Here is a 19827-nt window from a genome sequence, read left to right on the forward strand (position 1 = left end):
GCACATGAAAGAGCAATAGGAACTTGTCAGATTAACAGAGTTCCCTTCTGTCTAGCCTCCCTGCCAAACCAAATACAATCTTAAAATAAATGATCCACTACCATGATCCACAAAGACCGTTACAGGGCACTGGTACCCTGGTAGCTAGGTGGCACCAGCTGATTTCAATCTTCCATGAAAAGCCAGCTTATTAGTTGAAGTATTTCACCTTTGTTGACTTGAGGTCACTCCCTTGAAGTGCTAAACGTGAAGGGAGTGTAAAGAAGCCCCTGTTTCAAGGCATGACCTGTAAAGCAYGAACTGCAGCCAGTGCTGTTGCAAGGGGTAGTTCTTGATGCAGCCAGAAGCAGCCTCCTGGAGCACCAAGGACGAGCACAACATCAGGTAGGCTAATGGGGATTCACAGTATGCCAGGAACAGACTGCCTGGGAGGTGACTGTGTCTGCTGAAAACATGAGGGACATGCTGGCCTGATGTGCTACTCTTTCATGGTGCTATGATTGACCTCTGATTTTGCTGGAGCTGCATTAACAACTGAAGCTGCAAGCCTGTGCTTTGTTAATCCTGCCAGTCTCCCTTCTCCTTGCTTCCCCAAGGCTGGCTGAAAATGCAGGAGATTTGTTGCGAGGGCACTGCCTGATATGCTTGTTCTTTAGGATCTTTTCTCTTTATGGTCCCAACAAGGAGCAAAAGGGGAGACAGACCTCAAAATTCTGTGCTTAAAATTAAGCATCTCCAGAGTATAAAATGCAGGAAATACCAAAATAGGCCTGTGGATGAGAGATAATATATGTTAACTTTAATAAAGCTCCATGAATGCAGCTCAGATGCTAATAGTGCACGGGCTGCCTGACTCAGAGCTAGCTGATACAGCTCTGCAGAGCATTGAATTATGCTGTATAGACACAGTTGTGGTGCCAGAAGTAAAATGTTGGAGACCTGGGCAATTGCAAAGTAGAGACAGGCTCCTCTCAGTCTGCTGCATCCTTCTGAGAGATGGATAAACTGAGACCCTGAGCACAATGAGAAATACCCAGAGCAATACTGACTGCATAAAGGATGCTGATGGCATCACTAACATGAGACTTKTCTGTCTTGGGAACTACTGTAGTGGTAAAAAATGACCTCTGCGGAGGCATGATAATTCATTAGGCTATAGAGGAGCTTCTGGGATTAATCACACTTAGCTAACAAGACAGTCCTTGTGCAGCCTCAATCAAAAGCATATTTTAATGTCTGAGTAGCTTCCAAAATCTGTCAAAACTGTATCCTGAGACTCTGAAATTTCTTAGGAAAGACACGTCCAGGAACAAAACTTTTTAAAGGGACATAAAAAACGAATGCATGCAGCCAGACTAACATCCACTTTGTCAGATACCTAACARTGTTCAGCAGCAGAAGCTTAAAATATGGAATCACGTATATAGAGAGCAAAACATAAAGCAATGTTTCCACTAGTGTATCCTCTCACACTTTAACAATGGTAGCATATGCACTTTTTCAGCCAATGTTTGCAGCTTTGTTTTTAAAAGCTCTTGACAGTTTGTGCAGGTCTTTTTTTTCTTTTCTTTTTTTTTCTGCAAACATTTTAGCCTCCACAATCTCCTGTGGCAATGAGTTCCCCAGCTTAAATATGTGTGGGAGTGTGKGGGGTTTCTTGCCCTGTGCTTGCAGGTATAATTTGGGAATTTTCTTTGATGATCCCTCATTCTGCTTTGAGAACAGTGGATGATTGTTTGCTACACGCCTTCCTCCAACGTACTTGATTACAACTCCAATTCTCTACTGGTGGTATGCCCTTGTTTTCCGTATGGATCTAAGTGTCATATGGGCAAGCTGATCTAGCCACATTTAATCTATGTAACATGGGTGCAAACAGCAATGATGGTGGAGCAACTTAGATGTCATTTGCTTAGTACTTGTCACTTGCTTGTATAGCTTACAGACCAGTGTATAATATCAAATATCCACTATCAGTCATATGGGATATATAAAAGGCAGCATGGTATAATATATCTCCACTAGATGAAATAGGACACCAGCACAAAGAATTTTTTTTAAGTGATGGTGGTTGGGATGTCAATCTCTTATTGTGACATGAAGATATGCTGAAGGCCCAACTGATATTTGAAGATTCAGATATTGACCACTAGCCACATCTCAGCCTWTAACTTAAACACTTTGAAAACTCCTAATTTTCAGAAGTCCTGGACCACTCTGTGTCAACCTTTAGGTGATGGTAAAAATGAATTCACTCTGGAAGTACTATGAAAGCTCTCAATCTATTATTGCCACCATTTTTATCCTTGTACAATGCCAAGGAGAATTAAATGCGTCTTCGCTGTCATCAATGGTATGTAATGTGTAGCGAAGGATTGAATCCCCACTTGCCTAAACTTCTGTGTTGTTAGAATCTTAGCTGAAGTCACCACTTAGCTCTACAGAGTAGAGGCTCAAAGTGTCTAGCTCCTTTATGTCTAGAATCTGTATGTTGCCACCCCAGAGTTAAATGCTTCCAGATAGTGAGGGTGATTTGAGGTTGAACCCCCTCTGTATTTCAGTTGGAGCAATCAGTTTTGAATCGTCGTGGTTTAATGAAGATGAACGCTATGCTGAAGATTATGCGTTGATGCAGGAGGTGGTGTCCAAATCTCCCACCAGAAATGAACTGATTGCTTTTGATTTTTCTGCTTTGTAATATGCAAATGAAGGGAGTTAAACCTAGAATACAAGTTCACAAAGGAATATTTTCATGCTGGGATCTCAGTTATGCTCACAAAGTTTGATTTCAGAAGGGATTTTTAAGTACGAGGTATCACCTGCTGCTAACTTTTTGTAATGGTGAAATGCAGGCATACAGTGAGGTCAATATCCATTAAAATCCCTGTTTAAATTGTCAGCTTTAATTAAATCACTTCATGCATGTGGAGGACTAGCCAGTTCCAGTCCAGTCCTTTTAAAGGTTCTTTTTTTCCCCAAATACTAGATAGTTAGACAAATGATTTCATYTTATGCCAGCTGAGCTCTTCTCTCAGAAGAAACACAACAGAGCTTTTTGTTTCCCCTAATTAGAGGGGCATGGGAGGCCACTGGGAATGACGTAGAGATGTGTGTGCAAGGCATGTGATGGAGGCATCTCGGGAGAGGGTACTGGAAAACACTGCCTCTGGGTAGCATCTTTTTCCCTTAGAATAAAGAGCAGTGAAATTAGGAATGGGAAAGATCCTGGGAATGGGATCCGTAGTTTGTCTAAGCCTGTCTATCCTGAAGTCATCCTGCTGTAGTATCAGTGGTCTTCTCCCTCCATTTACAGTCCTCTTTGTTAGGTCTGCTTCTATCTGTTACAAGACTATTCCTTCACTTACTTCTCAGCTCAGATGTTCCTCATTTAATTTCGTCTCACTCAATCACTGTTATTCTTTCTTTCTCTTCACAAAATCTGAGCATGGCAGGTTAGAAATCTATACAAAGCAGAAGATAAAGGACAGGAAGGCAGATAAGGCAGTAGCAGCTGGAGCACTGGGAAAACTCAGCAGCTCAGAGAGCTCAAAGACCAATACCAAGGGGAGCTTTCTTTCTGTGGCCTTTTCACAAACCATTTTTGTCCTCAATATTTCCCTCATTCCTCTTCACTGTGGTTGCTGAGTAACTCATCACTGCTGTAGTGGACCATCATATCAAGGACATCTCAGGTAAGAGGCAGCTTCCAAGTGCTGTGGCAAAATAGCAGAGACCCAAGAGCCAAGCAGCAGTCAAATCTTGCAAGAAATACGTGTTTTGGCTGCATACCTTGAGAGCCAAAAAGAACCTGCTGTCAACTGATTAAATAGACTGAAAGCTAACCTTCAAAAGAAGTCCCAAAACYTAATGAAATTTGATTGCTCTGAGAATTTATTTTAGAACTTGGTCTAGACTCTCTGCAAGCTCTGAGGCTCCCAAGAAGGGAGTGAGTAGTTGTCCACAAGCCTCTGGGGCAGGCCTGGGGAAGCCAGGTAAACCTTTCATATGATTTTTGGCTCAAAGATGAGTAACTGAAGAATTTTATTTCTATTTCCCAATGACAAGTCATTGACTGGACAGAGCCTTCTATTCCAGAATGGCACTTCTGGATGAATGTCTATTTGTGAGAAAGAGGTATCTTCTCTTTCAATGTGGAGACTATAGTGCTCTGGGGGCAATATACTACTACACTTTTCTTGTCACTGTCAATTTTACATGGTACCCGGGGCCAAGAATAACGCTGGGGGGTTGTTTCGTCAACAGAGATAGCTTTTGAGAGAAGACCTGGAGATATAACAACACTCTGTTGCTGCAGCATTGAGGAACAAGGGTGACATCCTTGCTCCTAAGGTACATTTGGACAATTCTTAGAAAACAAACCAGCTTCCACTGGGAGAAGAGAMTCCTTATTTTATATAAGATAGAAAATTTGTTAGTCGCATCAGGGGAGCTATGTCCAAGTGTTCTTTTTAATCCTCTTTAATCATGATATTTCTGATTAACATCTGAATAGAGCTTCTAATTGGAAAGAAGAGATGCACACAACCTTATCCTGCTGAGGAGGTGAATTCTCATGAATTCTCAACTCCTGCCACTCATTCCTGCATACGCTCTCCTGATTAAGGCTTGAATGGGACAATGATTAGAGAGGCCATTGCCACTTTGCAACCTCTCAATAGCATAGCTACGTTCAAGGATTTATTTTCAACTAAGATTTGAATAAATGTTTTGCAAATGGGAGCCACTCCTGCTGAATGGAAAGAGCTTTTAAACACTTCTGAAATACAATTCTGTCTTGTTTATTGCTTTATCTTACTGATCTCTGTGTAGAATGTACCCTGTTTGACCATAATGCGTTTCAATTAGAATGTTGTTTTAAGCATATGCATTTCACTTGTTCATCCAACTTATTATTCAAAAAAAAAAGTGAAAATCTGAGAAGTGTGATATTTAAAAACCATTTCTGCACTTTTGTATACAAGTGTTTTGTTTAAATTCTTCCATCTATTATATAATTTATTTTAYTTATTAATTTGCAATAGGCCTGACCAAAATCAGGGGCTTGTTATGTTAGGAACTACATATTCAAAGACCACCATAGTCTTAATCCCCAGGGAGTTCTTGATCTCAGCTTGAGWCAATTATGTCAATCCACTTAGTCATACAAAAGCAGTCTTCCTAGCCCATCACAGGGATGGAACAAAATGATTGTGTGGTTTACCTAAGCCTTTTTGAAAAAGAGTGTGTAGCCACATACCTGTTGGTTCCTTCTGGTTACAGTGAACCAACAGATGAATTGTTGCTGCATTTGCTTAAATTATGACCTCTGGCTGCTGTGTACTTTTATATCTACTAGACTTTCTCCCTTCAGCTTAGCACCCCTCTTTTGTTTGTGCACAGAGAAGCTTTAATGAAGGTGGCTTTAAACCAGGATGCCAGAGTCTGCAGGGAAGGTCCAGGTGCCCAMGCCCCTTCCCATCCTCTAGTTCTTCTAAAGAAGAGCAATGGCAGAAGCAGACAAAAAGGGATGGGGTGGCAAAGGTAGGGAGCACTGGGAAGATATGATCAAGGGYCCTAATTCAGCTTGTGGTAGAGAAAAGAGATTTTTACATTGTTCTATGGAAAGAAATCATCTCGAAGAGCCCAATCACTTCAAAAATATCTCTGTTGTAGTGTTAGGCTGTGTGCACCTACATGCCACCCATTGGTGATGGGCTATGTGCAATCAGCACCACATCTGCCCACCCTCTGATTGCATGTGTGTGCCTGTAGTAGATAACCTGCTAGCAGCCTCCGAATGSTGTCTTGAGACAGACTAACCCCTTGAGTCTGCTCTGAAAAACTCATCTGAGMCTGCACAGCCAGTGACTCTGTCCTCACTCTGCAACAGGGACTGGCCTAGCACAGCTGGGCCCACCAGATAGAAAAGACCTAGCTAGTAAACAAAGGTAGTTCATCACATGAGCAGTTATTCTGTCTGACATCAGTCTGATTTACTGGATATCACTATACCTGTGAAAGGAGAGGCAATGTTACACCTACATCAAACTAAATTCAGAGTCACAGCAGTAATTTACAAAGCACTCCAAGAAAACGTCCTCAGCTGACTAAGAGATGACCTCTGTCACCGAGAACCTTCTCAGCTGCCCTGTTCACCAGAACCTGCCAGCTATGCTGCTGAGACTTATTAAAAASGAGATGGAGCTCCCTCAGCTCTGGGATGTTGCTTGGTGCTGCGCCACGGGACCTCCAAATGGCCACAAATTTCAGCACCATCAGAGCAAAATGGAAAATCACTCAATTGGCGTTTAACTTCCCACAGCAGCAAGGGAGGAGAGAGTAGAAAATAAAGTGAGATGAGAAAGGCAGGTGATAAAGGGCACATCTTATTGAAAGACTTCTTTGAAGGAAGAAAGCCAAATGAGGCAAGAGGCACCCACATTTAGAGCTTGTCTGTAGAAGTCTGAGCGTTCACGTACCTCAGATGATCATCATACAAATGTGAAGATATTGCAGCCATTCAACAGCAATTTCCTGAATTTCAAGATATATTGCTCCTGTGTGCTRGAGAGTGACAACTTCCAGCCCAAGTCTAGCAGACAGAAAATACAGACAAAAAAGTGTTTCATCAGTTTGTGTCTGTCTTGCAAGGGCTTCTTGCTAAGTGGGTTTGCACCCAGGCTTCCAGCTCTGCACTGCTCAATAGATAAATCAAAAAGAAGCTTAGAAGGACTGCAATCTTGGAAACATATTGACCCTTTCAGGATTGTCTCCTAGGAAGCTGGCRCATATTAGCACCCTGGAATCCCTGAGAGTCTCCAATGGGGAGGTGAGCCAAGACTTATCCGTGATATCTTGTACAAGGCAAGAGTCATCAGAGTCTGGTGATCAGTGTATTAATTATCTTCAACATGCACAGTTTGGGGATCTCAGTGTCCCTGATTGAAATTCACACCTCCCAATGACTTCTTTCTCCTTTCATTAATTCCCTAATGTTCCAGTTCTTCTGAAATTATGCCCTGTCAGGACCAAGGGCTGTTCTTGTACCACTCTACTTATCACACTAAGCAACAGCAAGCTTCGTGGACAGCTCATGCTGTTGCAAAGCAGGAAAGGACAGACAGGGAAAACTTCCAAACCTAGGCAATGTAAGGAGAGCTGAGGCTCTGTACAATTTATCTAGCTCCAGAGAGCAGCAGCTGMGATTCAGATGCAGCAAAGTAGGCAAGGGAGTTCATAGTTTACATCTCTGACCATGAAATCACTAGCAGTTTAAAAATGGATGGAACAGTAAGATGTAAGACTCTGTCTTAACTGTTCTGTGCTGACTATGAACAAAAAGATATTTTAAATAACAAACTTCATGTCTCTAAGGAGGAATGTTTTTCTAGCCCCATCTAGCCCAAACCAAGTTAATTGCCCACTGACACTGAAAGGAGGAATGGGTCATAGATTCCCTTTTTGATGTCAAAAATAATACTGCCGAGAAAATTTAGCATTGAAGGAGAGTCACTCACACAAAATATAAACTCAAGTATCAGAGCTATAGTGGAGCAAATTGCTGAAAAATGCAGGATGTGGCAGGTAGCAGCAGGACACTGAAGATGAAGGCTGTATGGTGATTTTACAGGCTCTGAAACAGATTGTCGTAACTTGTTTTTGAGAGCTGTGGTTTTATTCAGGTCCATTAGAGTGTCAGAAACTTGGACTTTCTATGGAAGCAAGGAGTCTAATCAGCTGGTGCTCAGAACAGAACCAATAAGAAACTAAAAAATAATGAATAAAACTATGGTTTAATTAGTTGAAACACTGCGCATATAACAAAAAAGAAAAAGGAAAGAAAAACTATTTCCTCTTGGGAGCAGAGGCAGCTAGAGGAAGGATAAAAGAGGATCTGCAAAAAAAAAAAAATAAAGTTAAAGCAGTGACATTGAAGTTATTCTGTTCTTATTTAGGAGAGCCCTTTGCAGGGGGGTGTCACGGTCAGCTTAGCAAATTGCATGGCACACATTAGAAAGAGACACTAAAAAGACAAAGGAATGCATTGTTATCTGGAACWGGATTATACATACCTAGAGAGAGAATGAGTGCAATTGAAAACTAGGGAGTGGTTTGGGGTTAAATCCAAGTGAAGCTGCCAGAAACCTGAAGTAAGAGCTCATCTGAGTCCTCTTAGCTCTAGGGAAGCTTGGATGCACAGGGATTTCTCCAGCARGACAGCAGAAGAGGATTAGAGCTGATGCCTCCAATTTTTGGCTTTGGAAACTGTAAATCCCAGACTTTGGCATTCTGATAAAGCCTGTAAAGGAAGAGAAAACTGATCAGAGAAACCCCAGTAGATAGTGCCTACCATTAAAGTTGAATACGACAGCAGAAAACTTGCAGGTATATCATCATTATCACCACCTGTGGATGATTCTGTTACCCATGGGTTCAGATTGTCTCTTGCTCCACAATAATGTAATCAGCTKATCTGTGGACAAGTGAGAAAAAATAACTGTCTTTTTTTCACCTAATCGTAGTTAGGCCTGACAGAGCAGGCTAGGTTCTGCCTGGCCTCCCACTGTTTAGGTTTGAAATGGGAAGGTAATATTTTATTCCTATATTCCATGCCACTTTACTAGACATGCTTTCAAACCTAATTAAGCTTAGCGTTATCATTGTTTTTACCACATTAAGATCCCACTTGGCTCTCAGCGGCACAGACCACAAAGTCAACACTGCATCTTTAAACAGAAACAACAGATTTTGGTTCAATTAAAAATTCATTAAAATGTAAATTAGTTTGTAGGGKTTTTTTTTCCTTCTAATGCCTATTCAGTGTGGCACTCTCATCATGCAAAGCATTAAGAGGAGGTTAACTTGTAGCACCGAGACAAATTGTTCTCCACATACTCACCTGATTAAATGATCTTGGAAAAGAATTTAACTCTTTTTCCTCATCTGCCAGGGTTTCCACCTCAGTTCTTCATTTTATTCCACCTGGCTCAAGCATTTGTTATGATCTGAACACGGCTTTCTTAAGTTTAAACTGAATAATTGACCCTATCATGCGACTTTGCTTTCTTTTCTCCTTTGAAATTTTTATAAAGCTCTTGGGGAGGCTTTTTTGTTTTTGTTTCTCCCTAGGAAGGTCTATCATGAAAGCCAATTCTTTCCTAATGGATTTTATTAGATGTTTCAAAATAAATTTACCCTTCTACCTTCTGCACTAGATATGGTGACTTTATTATAAACATATTAAATCATTTGTTGCCTCTGTTGCTTCTAATGCACTATGAAGCCAAGTGTGAGCATTATTGTTATTATTATTTTCCTTATTATGGTAAACTCAGTTGCTATTCCAAGTTCATTAGGTGTCATTAATTGCTAACAATACATTCAGAATGTATGGTAAATGCAACTTAATTGAGAACTAATTAMCTTGCTATAGTTATCTCATTACATGCCAATTAAACTTTTTAATATTCCTTTTCAGTAGATAAAAGAATAGTAAAAATCCCAGGGACCCGAATCAGAGCTGGTGCTGCGGGGAGGGAGCAAATTCATTGCCTTCATGTCTAATGTATTTCCTAACAAGAGTTTTGCTTTGCATCCAGCTTTTTTGTAAGATTAAAGAAAATCAGGCAAATACAGGTTAATTTGCAAATGATTCTCACTGCAGAGGCTGAGAACTTGGAGAAAAAGCCTCTAACTGTGGTTTGCATGTTTAAGGGAGAGATTGAAGCAGCAGGTATCGGGAATTTCTGCATTGCTGTTTTAGTTCCTTGGCCAGATCAGTCTATGGGTTTTGGTAAATCAGCCTCCAGCTTTTCCCAAATCTGCAGATTGCATGTGGAGATGTTTACATACTATGTGCAATCCAGAGCCCATGTAGAGGCATCTCTTTGGCGGGCTTTGGGTCAGCATCCTTGTGCTTTGCAATTTCAGAGGCCTCTTCACAAATAAACTCCAGCTGACTGCACACAAGAGAGTTCAAGGCAGCTTCATTGACTGAACCTGCCCCCTACCAGCAATATGATCAAATCACATTTGCATAGTTTATATTTCTCCCCCTGCTCAGCRTGATTGTGTCAAACAAACAGAGGAGATGGAAATAACGGAAAAAAAGCGGAGCCGTATGAGTGCAGAATGCTTCCAAGGATGCAAAATAAGCAGCTGGATAAAATCAGGAATAACATTGCCTTTAATCTTCAACATAACTAAGCTCAGTTAACTTGGATGTTACTAATAACAGTAAAAGCTTGAAAAGAAAAGAAAAAAGAACTTCAGCCTGTAGCTGAACACTTAAGTGTGCAGTCTTGTCCTGAAATAATGTTTTTTTTTTAAAGGCAGAAAAACTTCAGAATCTCCTGTTAAAGTATGAGGTAACTATTCTGGCAATACTGGAGAGGAGGAGAAGATCACTGGAGGGGTTGATGATTAATCACTGTTTTATTTGCTCAGTGCCATAACTGGAGACAAGAGGATAGATTGGGTGGCCAGACACATGAAGCTTTGATGAAAGTAACTTTCCCGAGATAAAGGACCCCTGCTCCAGAAGCAAAGATTCCTGTTACTCTGAAATGTGTATCTCCTTGCAGCACCGTGTAAGTGATCTGGCATCAATTAAAAGAGTTTGGTTGTAAACCCAAGTTAGCATGGATTAATATAATTTGTTGAGGTCAAGAGTTATCCATTAGTCCGGGTGCTATAGCATGTTGTTGTTTTGAATCATCTACAGTAAAAGCAAATCATGCTTTGTCAGACAGAAGATATAAAATAGTGCCAGGAAAAGGGAAACGAAACAAGAGCAGGGAGGTAGAGCAAGCTGTCTTCATTCTTGCAAGTAAAGGAAAGGGCCACCTAGGAAAACAATCTCTCTTTTAAATCACAAGAAAAAGAGGGTTAGCACAACATCCATCTCATGTGGCTCTTCCAATAAGGCCATAATAAAATAGGGTGAAACGGCTGTTCTCCCAGTATTTTCTATATACCTTAAATAGGTAAGAAAGCAAAACTTGTCTGGAGATTCCCTCAGATTCCTCTCAGATTCTTGCTGAATTTAAACAATAATATTTGCCTTCCAGAACCATTGTCACCTAAGTAAATGGGACTCCCTGAGCGGAAAGGGTGTGATGTAGCATTATGGAAGTTACTAGTACATGTTAGAAGCCTCAGGAAGTCTTCACTATTTTTACCCAGGATGTGCTAAGATGGCAATACTTACATGGTGAATTATTCTGTGTTTTTACTGTGTGCTTTTATGTTGGTTTCATTGTGTGCTTTTATTATGTGCCTATAAGCTGCCGTAATGGAAGAAGGAGCAATAAGGTTTCATTGATCATTATATTCCCATATATACACAGAGTGGTGTTTTATTGTTGTTCGATTGTTTTTTAACATAGAATTGGGAAGAAATTCCAAACATTAGGTCCACTCCTTGAGTAATTAATCCATTCACAGCTTAATGCGTCTGAGTGGTCTTCAAATTGTCATAGCCACAGGTTTGCACATCTGGTAAGAAACCTGGAAACCTTGGTCACCCAAGGGTCTCCAGAAAGCTCAGTCGTGAACATTCCTACCTTTTGAAATCCCAAAAGCAGAAGCTTACTTGGAAATATCTTAGCTGATATTGGGGGAATTCTGAGTATGGAGTAAAGGGCAACCCCTTTGGTGGCACTGATGAGTTGGCAGTTGAATCGGAAGACAAAATGGATGGGTGTAGGTTTTTGTTTAAGATCTTTCTGATGAAATCCRATTTAGACAATACAGTCAAGAATTCCAAGATGTGACTGTGTCCTTCTTTAGGGCTTAATGTAGTGTGAAGTTAAACATCTGGTGAGTGCTTCTGTATTCCCCCTTGCTCCTCAACCACCATGCTGCAGCCTCATGCTACACTGCCACACACCCCAGTGCAGCTACACCATCCTGATGGAATTTAGGCTTTTCTCCGGTTTGAAATGAAGGTGATCCACGTAGGTAACATATTTGTGGTGGCAGGTGCAAGAGCAGCTTAGCTACATCCAAGGTAATGGGCTCTCAACGGAAAGCTGTAGGTATCTACTGCCTCACAGAATGAAGATCAAACTCCCTTGGTCTTTTAGTGAGTGGGGTTAGTCTTTATGCAGTTCCCACATATATTATAATATACTTTACAAGGGTCCCCAATGTTCATCAATGTAAATATTCATCAGACTGATGAACATTGCTGCTGATTTCAGCTGATATTGATTCCATTCGCTCTTTCATTGCTCACCTACCCTGGAGACAGTAGCTCATTGTGAAATATATCTTGCAGGGATCTCAATGATAACAAAGCTTTCTTTTTTTTTTCTTTTTTTTTTTTTTTTTCCTAATAGATTCTTGATAGCTATAGTATACACAATTCCTTGCAAAGGCCCATGAAAGAGATGGCCATTCCCCAATAAAGCACGGTGAGGTGTGCCCTAGAAGAGGAAACATTCAGGCTCTCTAGGAAAAAAGTTACAAGAATCTTAGCAGAGTCTTTACTGTAATTTATTTACAGAACGCAGCAAGGGAGATCTTTCCAGGTATCTCCAGATAAAACTCTTTCTCTTCCTTGATTCTATCACTCAATAAGCTCACAAGCTATGAAAGTATTTTCCCATCCTCTGTAGATTATTTTGTGTCAGGCATTGTCACTTGCTAAATATATTCAGGCATACCATTTACTGCAGCATGCAGGCTCAGGATCTTCGCATGGCTTCTTTCCCTCGAGGAATGCCATAAATAAATCACTAGGTCAGGAAGTCTGTTACATGCCTCTAGTCTTTCTCCCTCATGCTGACTCTCTTTCTCTCTCACACACACATGTACCCACTCCTTCTACATTTGTACAGAGCACTTAAACCTGCCAGGAGCATTATGTGCACTCTCCCCCTTCTGATGATAGCTCGCTGTGCTAGGCTCTGTCCAAGAGCAGATCAATCATTCATATTCCTCTCCACAAAGGACACTAAYGATCTAAGATCAGAGCAAAATCACATTTAGGCACAAGCTGCACTGAAGTTTTCTTTCCCAATGTGTATGTTCTCGCTTTGCTGATAAACCAGAATTTGGCAGAGGCAGCTTTTCAAGCACCTGGTGCCCCACAGGCCGTATATTCAGAATCTTTCTTTTAGGAAAGGGAGTAGGACTTTGAAAATACCCTGCTAAAGTTGCTTCCGCTGTGATTATGGTTTTCACAATTCATTTAGGTTTTTTTGGATCAACTGAAAGTGATTTTTCTTTGGGTTTGGTCGCCATAAGTCAAGTTTTTAGGTCAGTTCTCTGCTAGGAACTTAAGGTTTTGCTCCCACACAAGAACTAACCTACGTGCTATGTTTTCACTGCAGCTTCAAGCTGGAGCTATTGGGGGAATTCCTCTGCCCTACTTTACTCTTTGAGATTTTTTTTTTCTGAAGCCCAGGCAATTCACTCAACAGCTCTGCACACCATAAAGGGCATGAAGGAGGGTTGGGAGGTTACACTGAGAAATATTAGTATAAAAGAGGAGAGAAAGKCATTCATTACTGATGCGGGTGAAATGACAATAGCTATAGACAGAAATCAAGTGCCTTTTTGGAGCTGAAACATGGTTTCATATTAAAGGTCTTTTGCACAGCAGTTTTTAGCTATTAGCAAGAGATGGAGAGAAGAAAAAGCTCCATTTTTCACATTGCTCCTTAAGACTTTGTCATTTGTGCTAAATGAAACATATTGTTGAATCGTGTGTTTTCCTTGCAGAAAAGTTCTCATGTGTAAAGGACCATGTGTACATGTGATTTTTATTTTTTTGGTTGTTTGTTTYAATTGCTTGCATAATCTGTACATTTTACAAAGGCTTTAGATCAATTTTTTTTTTCTGGGACCACATAGCAAGATGATCAGGGAAAAGAAAGACAATCTTGTTGCAGATTTTCCTGTTCATACCGACCACTAAAGTCATGAACATTCATTCTAGTGGTTAGSCCCCATCTTCCCTCTTCAGATGATGGCTCCACAGAACGAGTCTCACAGTTTTCCCCTTCTGTCTTTCTCTATTCTCATGTCCTCTCTTCTAATCCTCTCTTTTCCACTCTGACTTCTCAACGACAGGGCAAAATCTTTTATCTAAAGTTCATGTTAAGGGGTTCCTCTGCATTTGATTTATGTGTTTACATTCTCCATCTACATAGAGAGTTGTTTATCCAAAGTAGTTTTCAAGATTTACCTCCTTGACATAGATGTGGATAATGATTGTGTTCCTGTCAAATACATGACAAGATTAATTGAGCCCGCCAACCTGAAACAGATGTAGATTCAAATATGATCTGTTCTTTAAGGACCATGAAATCCAGACAGAAGTACCATGATGAAGCTGCATTGAAGAAACAGACCTGAAAGAAATGCCACATCCTAGCAGCTTTGAACTGAGATGAGAGACAAAATTCAAAAACAGATGGGGTCTGAATTTGGCAGCTGAAACTTGCATCTGTTAATCAGCCACAATCTACCATTACAAGTAAGAAATATTTACTGGTTTGGATTTGTCTTCGGGAAATATGTTGTTAGATTTGAATCATTGCTAGTCCTATGCAAGAAATGTGTGTTTCATATATAACCTAGCACRTATGCATATTCTGAGTCACTGAAAAAGTGGCCTTGCTGAGTTAGTTTTCGGTATGGGGTAGGAGAACAGGGAGGAGGTGTGGGAGTTAGGGTAAAAGCAGAGAACAGAGCAGGTAGCTTGTGCCTTTTCTATTTCGATATTATCAGCAAAGGGCTTCTTTGATGACTGTGCAAGACAAAGGCTGCAGATGTGCAGGACACGCTGGCACTGCTCGCGCTTGCCCATAATGCTGACATGGTGATGGAACTTCGTGGGTTTGCTCCTTACAGCTGTGGAGTTTTGCACATGTTGAGGAAAGAAAACACAGCAATAACCGACCGTCTCCTGAGCTGTGACCATCTTCCAGCCTGTTTCTTTCTGCTTTGGATGACCTGCTCATCAGGCATGAGCAAAACCTGGCCAGGTTTGCGCCCTCTCTTAGGATGATGCTGCCAGCCCAGGCTGAGCRAGAGTGAAAATAGAGAAAAGAGGGAAAAAAGGGTGAGTGTGTGTGTATGTGTGTGTATAGAAACACACACGTGCGCACATGCACACCCAACAGTGCCACCCTGCGGCTTGCTTACCACAAAGAAAGGGATGATGCAAACTGGGGATTGTAGCCAAATGCCATTAACATTGTACAAAAACTTCAGATTTAGCTCATAGGCGGTTCTGCCTCCCCACACTGGAGGTGCCCAGCTTGACATGCACACATGGCCAGGCTATAATAGAGTGGGTAGAGTGCCAGCTATGCAGATGTATTTGGATATATCAATACCTTAACATCAGGTTCAGATAACTGGCAATTTGCGATTGTCACACATTTTCTACCTTTTTCGTTTTTYTTTTTTTTTTGTGCTTGGTTAATTGTGAGGGGGAGGACGACAGGCCTTATCTCTTGTGACTAGTGGTGGCAAAAACTGAAAAATTGTTTTCATTACCAGGTGGAAGGCTTTTCACATGCAAATTATCAATATCATTGTGATGTGGCATTTTTATTAATCCAAAACAGCTTATCTGACCAAAAAGAAAGAAAGATCATTCTTGTTTTATATCAAACATTCTGCTCTGACAATGGGAAGTCGTATTTGATGAAATGTTGCATGGATCACACCATTTTGCAATTTACTGCAGGAGAAAAAAAATGGAAAGGACTAATGGGCRGTGATTTTTTTGCTTTTTCATTTGGACACTTCTCCCAAATGCCAGTCAAATGTAAGCATTTTAACTTCTGTCATTCAACATCAAAGAAACAAATTTGTTTTTGTTGCTGTGCATATTCTTTCTCCCCATGGTGTGCTGTTCTCCTTCAGACACTGGGAAAATAAGGTCATGTTCCCTACTGATTCCATCCCTTTCTATTGATTTTACTTTCTTAAAATCCTAATAGAGCTTGAAATTAATACAATTTAATTTTCCTTTCTCCCTTTCTTGTGAACCACCAAAGCTTTGTGTTGCTGCTACACTGCTCTGGGTAGGACCATGGCAGACTCATATAGCTTTGTCATATGGCAAAAATCCTCGAGAAGAAAAATCAGGGAAGGCTTCAGTCCTTCAATTAAGTAAGGGCTCCCCACTCCAGCCAAGGAGATGAGGGGCAATGATGATTTACGAGTCAGTTCCACGAGGAACTGGGCAAATGCAGTTTCACTGGCACTAGGCTGTGTCCAAATGCCTGAGCTAGGGCTCTGTCTCAGCTCTATCTCAACATTGTCATAAAAGCAAAATATTCATGTGCCCATGCACATGATATCAACATTTGAACATCTCTAAGAAGAATCCCAGTTCACCCAGCAGGTAGATGAATACRTTTAGCCATAGCAATGGACTTCTCTGGGATGTGAGTGGAAAAGACTTACCAAGGACAAATAAAGTCAGGTAAGGAACCCACATGCTTGGCCTTCAGCCAGTTGCATAGAAGCTATTATTCCTAGATGTTTCTCCATCCGTATGCAACAAGGCTGTTTTGTTTTTTATACCAGTGTGATGTTCTCAAGTCCCTCCATCTGAGCTATGCTCCGTACAGGGACTGAGGAGAGCGTTCAGGAGAAGATGGAGGGCATTGAACATACTGAATCAGCAACGCTTGCTCCTGCTAATAAACTGATTGGGAAGGAAAAGACACATCATGCCCCGTGGGAGGTGCCTGACTTTYGCAGGAGGCCCAAGGTTTTCACTGGAGAAAGCACCTAGAGGCAGGTTCCTTGCCAATAATGAGGCAATGAAATGCTGCGACCCTGCTTAAAACGAACTCCCATTCGTCATGCCTATTTATCACATCAGGCTACTGTTTAGGTGTGTAAAATGGGCTGTAAACTTTGTTCATTTTGCCTGACAGATATGATAAAGGTTATGTGCGTTTTACAACACTGCAAATTTGAAGGAGAAAGGTCCCCTGAGACCTCTCACTGCACTAGGTCTTATCATCTATCATAGCATAGGAAAGACCTAGCCTGTCATCTTGTCCATTCCTCCCTTTGCTTGTTCAAGTCCCCGTATTTTTCTCAGTGAAGCTGTTCACATAGATTAGAAACATCTTTAAAAATGTATTATTTTTGCACTCTCTGCATATCTGTGCCTTTCATATCCGCATATTAAATTCAACACCTCTCTGTCGGTTGTTTGTAAATGTCCCTAGGTGTTTAACTTTGATTCCCGGAGCCCTCAAAGCTATTGTTGGGGAATATGGCTATTACACATTCCTGATATTTCTCAAAGGTCAAAAGAAAACGTAAAATGCCTTTTCTTTTCTCCCTTCAAAGCAGCAAAATGCAATATTGTTCTGGTGCTACCTTTGCCATCATGCTAGGATTTTTTTTTTCCAGTATACCATATTGTATTTACTGCAAATGTTCTGGAGTGGAAAATTATTTCTCAAATTATTAGAAACTAGAAGACATAATAGCCTTTTATTCTGTTTCAGAAGATATTATTCTACCACAGCAGTCTGTTTTTGTCAGTTTGCTCTTATCTTCCTGCAACCCATCTTATGAATGAGACATAAAACTGTGGTTCTGGATGCTTATGTACCCAATCCCGCAGCACTTGTGCACCTGCTTAAGTAAAATCCTGTGTGCAGTCATAGTGGATTGAATGCACAAGGACTAGAATCTGAGGAACTATGGCCATTGCTCTRAAGTGGTTTGTATTTCTTCAGGACAGAGCATTGCATGAAGCTAGGATGCATTATCACCTCCTCCACCAAACCTGGCAAAGAGCTCTAAARGATGGTCTCAGAGTAAATGCAGACTAAAACACACTCTCCTGCAGTCAGGACCTATTATATTCATTTCTAGCTACAGCAAGACTCCTATCTTGCAGAATTTAGCCCTCAGCAATGGAACAAGATTGCCTGGCTTTAACCACCAAGTTGCACTTCGTAATGTGATGTTACTTCAGTTAATACCAGTGTTTCCATTGCCTTAAACAAGAGCAGTGTGTAAGGCACCTGTCTTTTAATATGAGCTACTCGTCAGATAAAGAAGCGTCTCAGCAGGTAGAAAGATCTGTGGCAAACTGATTCCCACCGCAGAGGGAAGAAAACTCCACGTTTTGCTCAGCCTCTATTGATTCTTCAACTGGATTTAGCCACCTTGATTGCCAACTTAAAGATTAGGTGGAAAATGCTGAAACACCACCAAGGATGGAGCTGAAAAAAGATGCAGGAGCAGATATGGCTGCCTGTATTCTCAAGGGCTTGTAAGTCATGGGAAACCAACCACATTAATGTGCTTCTAAATTCCAGGGGACTAGAGCTCTGCTTTGGTGCCTCTCAGGAAACCTTGACACCAGCAAGGTCACCTCTTCAAAGCCAGCTTCCTTCCTCCTCCTTGAGCTGGTCACACTCCTGTGAAACTCCAGAATACAGCAAGCAAAAGAAGTTGAAGAAGAATAGAAGAAAATGAGTGTTTTCTGAGATTGATACAGCTTGATAAATTATGAGGCTACTTACACCATCTAAAATCACATTCTCCCCAGGGGTCTGAACAKGCTCTATTAGAAAAAGCTATATAGCAGACTGTAAATTTCCCATACATACTAGAGCGTATTTATACCAGATTCACCTATGTTGTGTTTTTTACCTATAAACGCAACAACGATTTGTTTGTCTCCTCTTTTTGCAGGATCCCCMGGAAAGCACATGGACTAATCTCGATGAAAAGTCCTCCACCCAGCTTGCTTTCCTCTGCCTGTGCACCTGTAACTATCGGCACAGCTCTGCAATACTCCATAATACTACACACCGCTAGTGGAGAAACCCCATGGCCTAAACAACACTGTTTTCTGATGCAAAAAGCCATACACGGAATAGAAAATGGCAGCGCTCCAAGTGGCCCCAGTTAATAGCTCGGTTTTGCTTAATGGTGACTCCCATTCAAGCTAAAGATGCTGTTTTAAATATGTAAGCAATTAGTATCTCTCTCGCAACACATCTGTGCTCCTTATATCTGCTGCATTATAAATCCACTGCCTCCCTCTCCAGCTTGGCTGTGCATCTATCACCAGACATTCCCATCTTTAGCAACTTTCTGGTYCAAAATAATGGTATTTGGAGTGGACACATTCGGCCAAGCTGGCCTCGGCTAACCCCTTTGCCAGGCTGGCCTTTCTTCTCTATGGCAGGAGCTGGAGTAACAGGTAACAGTGACTCAAGGAAAAGAGCTCTTGGTCTTTTTTCTTTTTCTTTTTTTTTTTGGGGGGGGGAAGGGAGGGAAGTGAATTTTTTTGGTCCAATCAGTCCCCTTTCCCCCTTTTCCTCCTCACATTCATACAGTTTCCTCTCTTTGTGTGCCAGAAACTGCAGCCCCGGTCTCAGCAGCCTTTTCTAGCCATAGCAAAATCCAAGATCATGCCGAGAGGCTGGATGCAGGAGTTGTGAGTGTGGCAGAAGCACCTCTAGGTGCCTCCAATGTGGAGCTCCTTGTGCATTCTCTGCTTAACGAATCCTGCCTGGTCCAACTTGAGTGAGATGGAGAGAGTCATGGCAGGGCGGTTGCGGTTATCGCAGTCTGCTTTGAGAGTGCAAAAATAACTGTTGTTACCATAAAGTGCACGAACACCAGCAGAGATGCGTACAATTAACTATTAACCGCCTCCAGTTACAAAGCACGGCTCATCCCCACAGCTCTCCGGCGAGGAAGGGCATYCCCATCCCCGTCACGGCGGTCAGCACGAGGTGCCCCGTGCCCCCCGCACGGTGCTCGGGTGCCTCGGGGCAGCGGCTCCGCGCGACCCGTGGGGAGGAGCGGCCCCAA

At 41.5% G+C, this 19827-nt stretch overlaps 1 long non-coding RNA gene across 1 annotated transcript; it reads left to right on the plus strand.

Moving 5' to 3' along the window:
• The first annotated feature begins 331 nt into the window (after nt 1-331).
• Nucleotides 332-18471, plus strand: LOC112948366. The gene is made up of 3 exons (XR_003249606.1): nt 332-384; nt 14307-14485; nt 18318-18471. It is a non-coding gene; the product is annotated as an uncharacterized LOC112948366 (long non-coding RNA).
• The last annotated feature ends 1356 nt before the right edge of the window (nt 18472-19827 follow it).

Source organism: Nothoprocta perdicaria, unplaced genomic scaffold (assembly GCF_003342845.1).
Source record: "Nothoprocta perdicaria isolate Ctin4 unplaced genomic scaffold, notPer1 scaffold_26, whole genome shotgun sequence".
NCBI classification, from domain to species: Eukaryota; Metazoa; Chordata; class Aves; order Tinamiformes; family Tinamidae; genus Nothoprocta; species Nothoprocta perdicaria.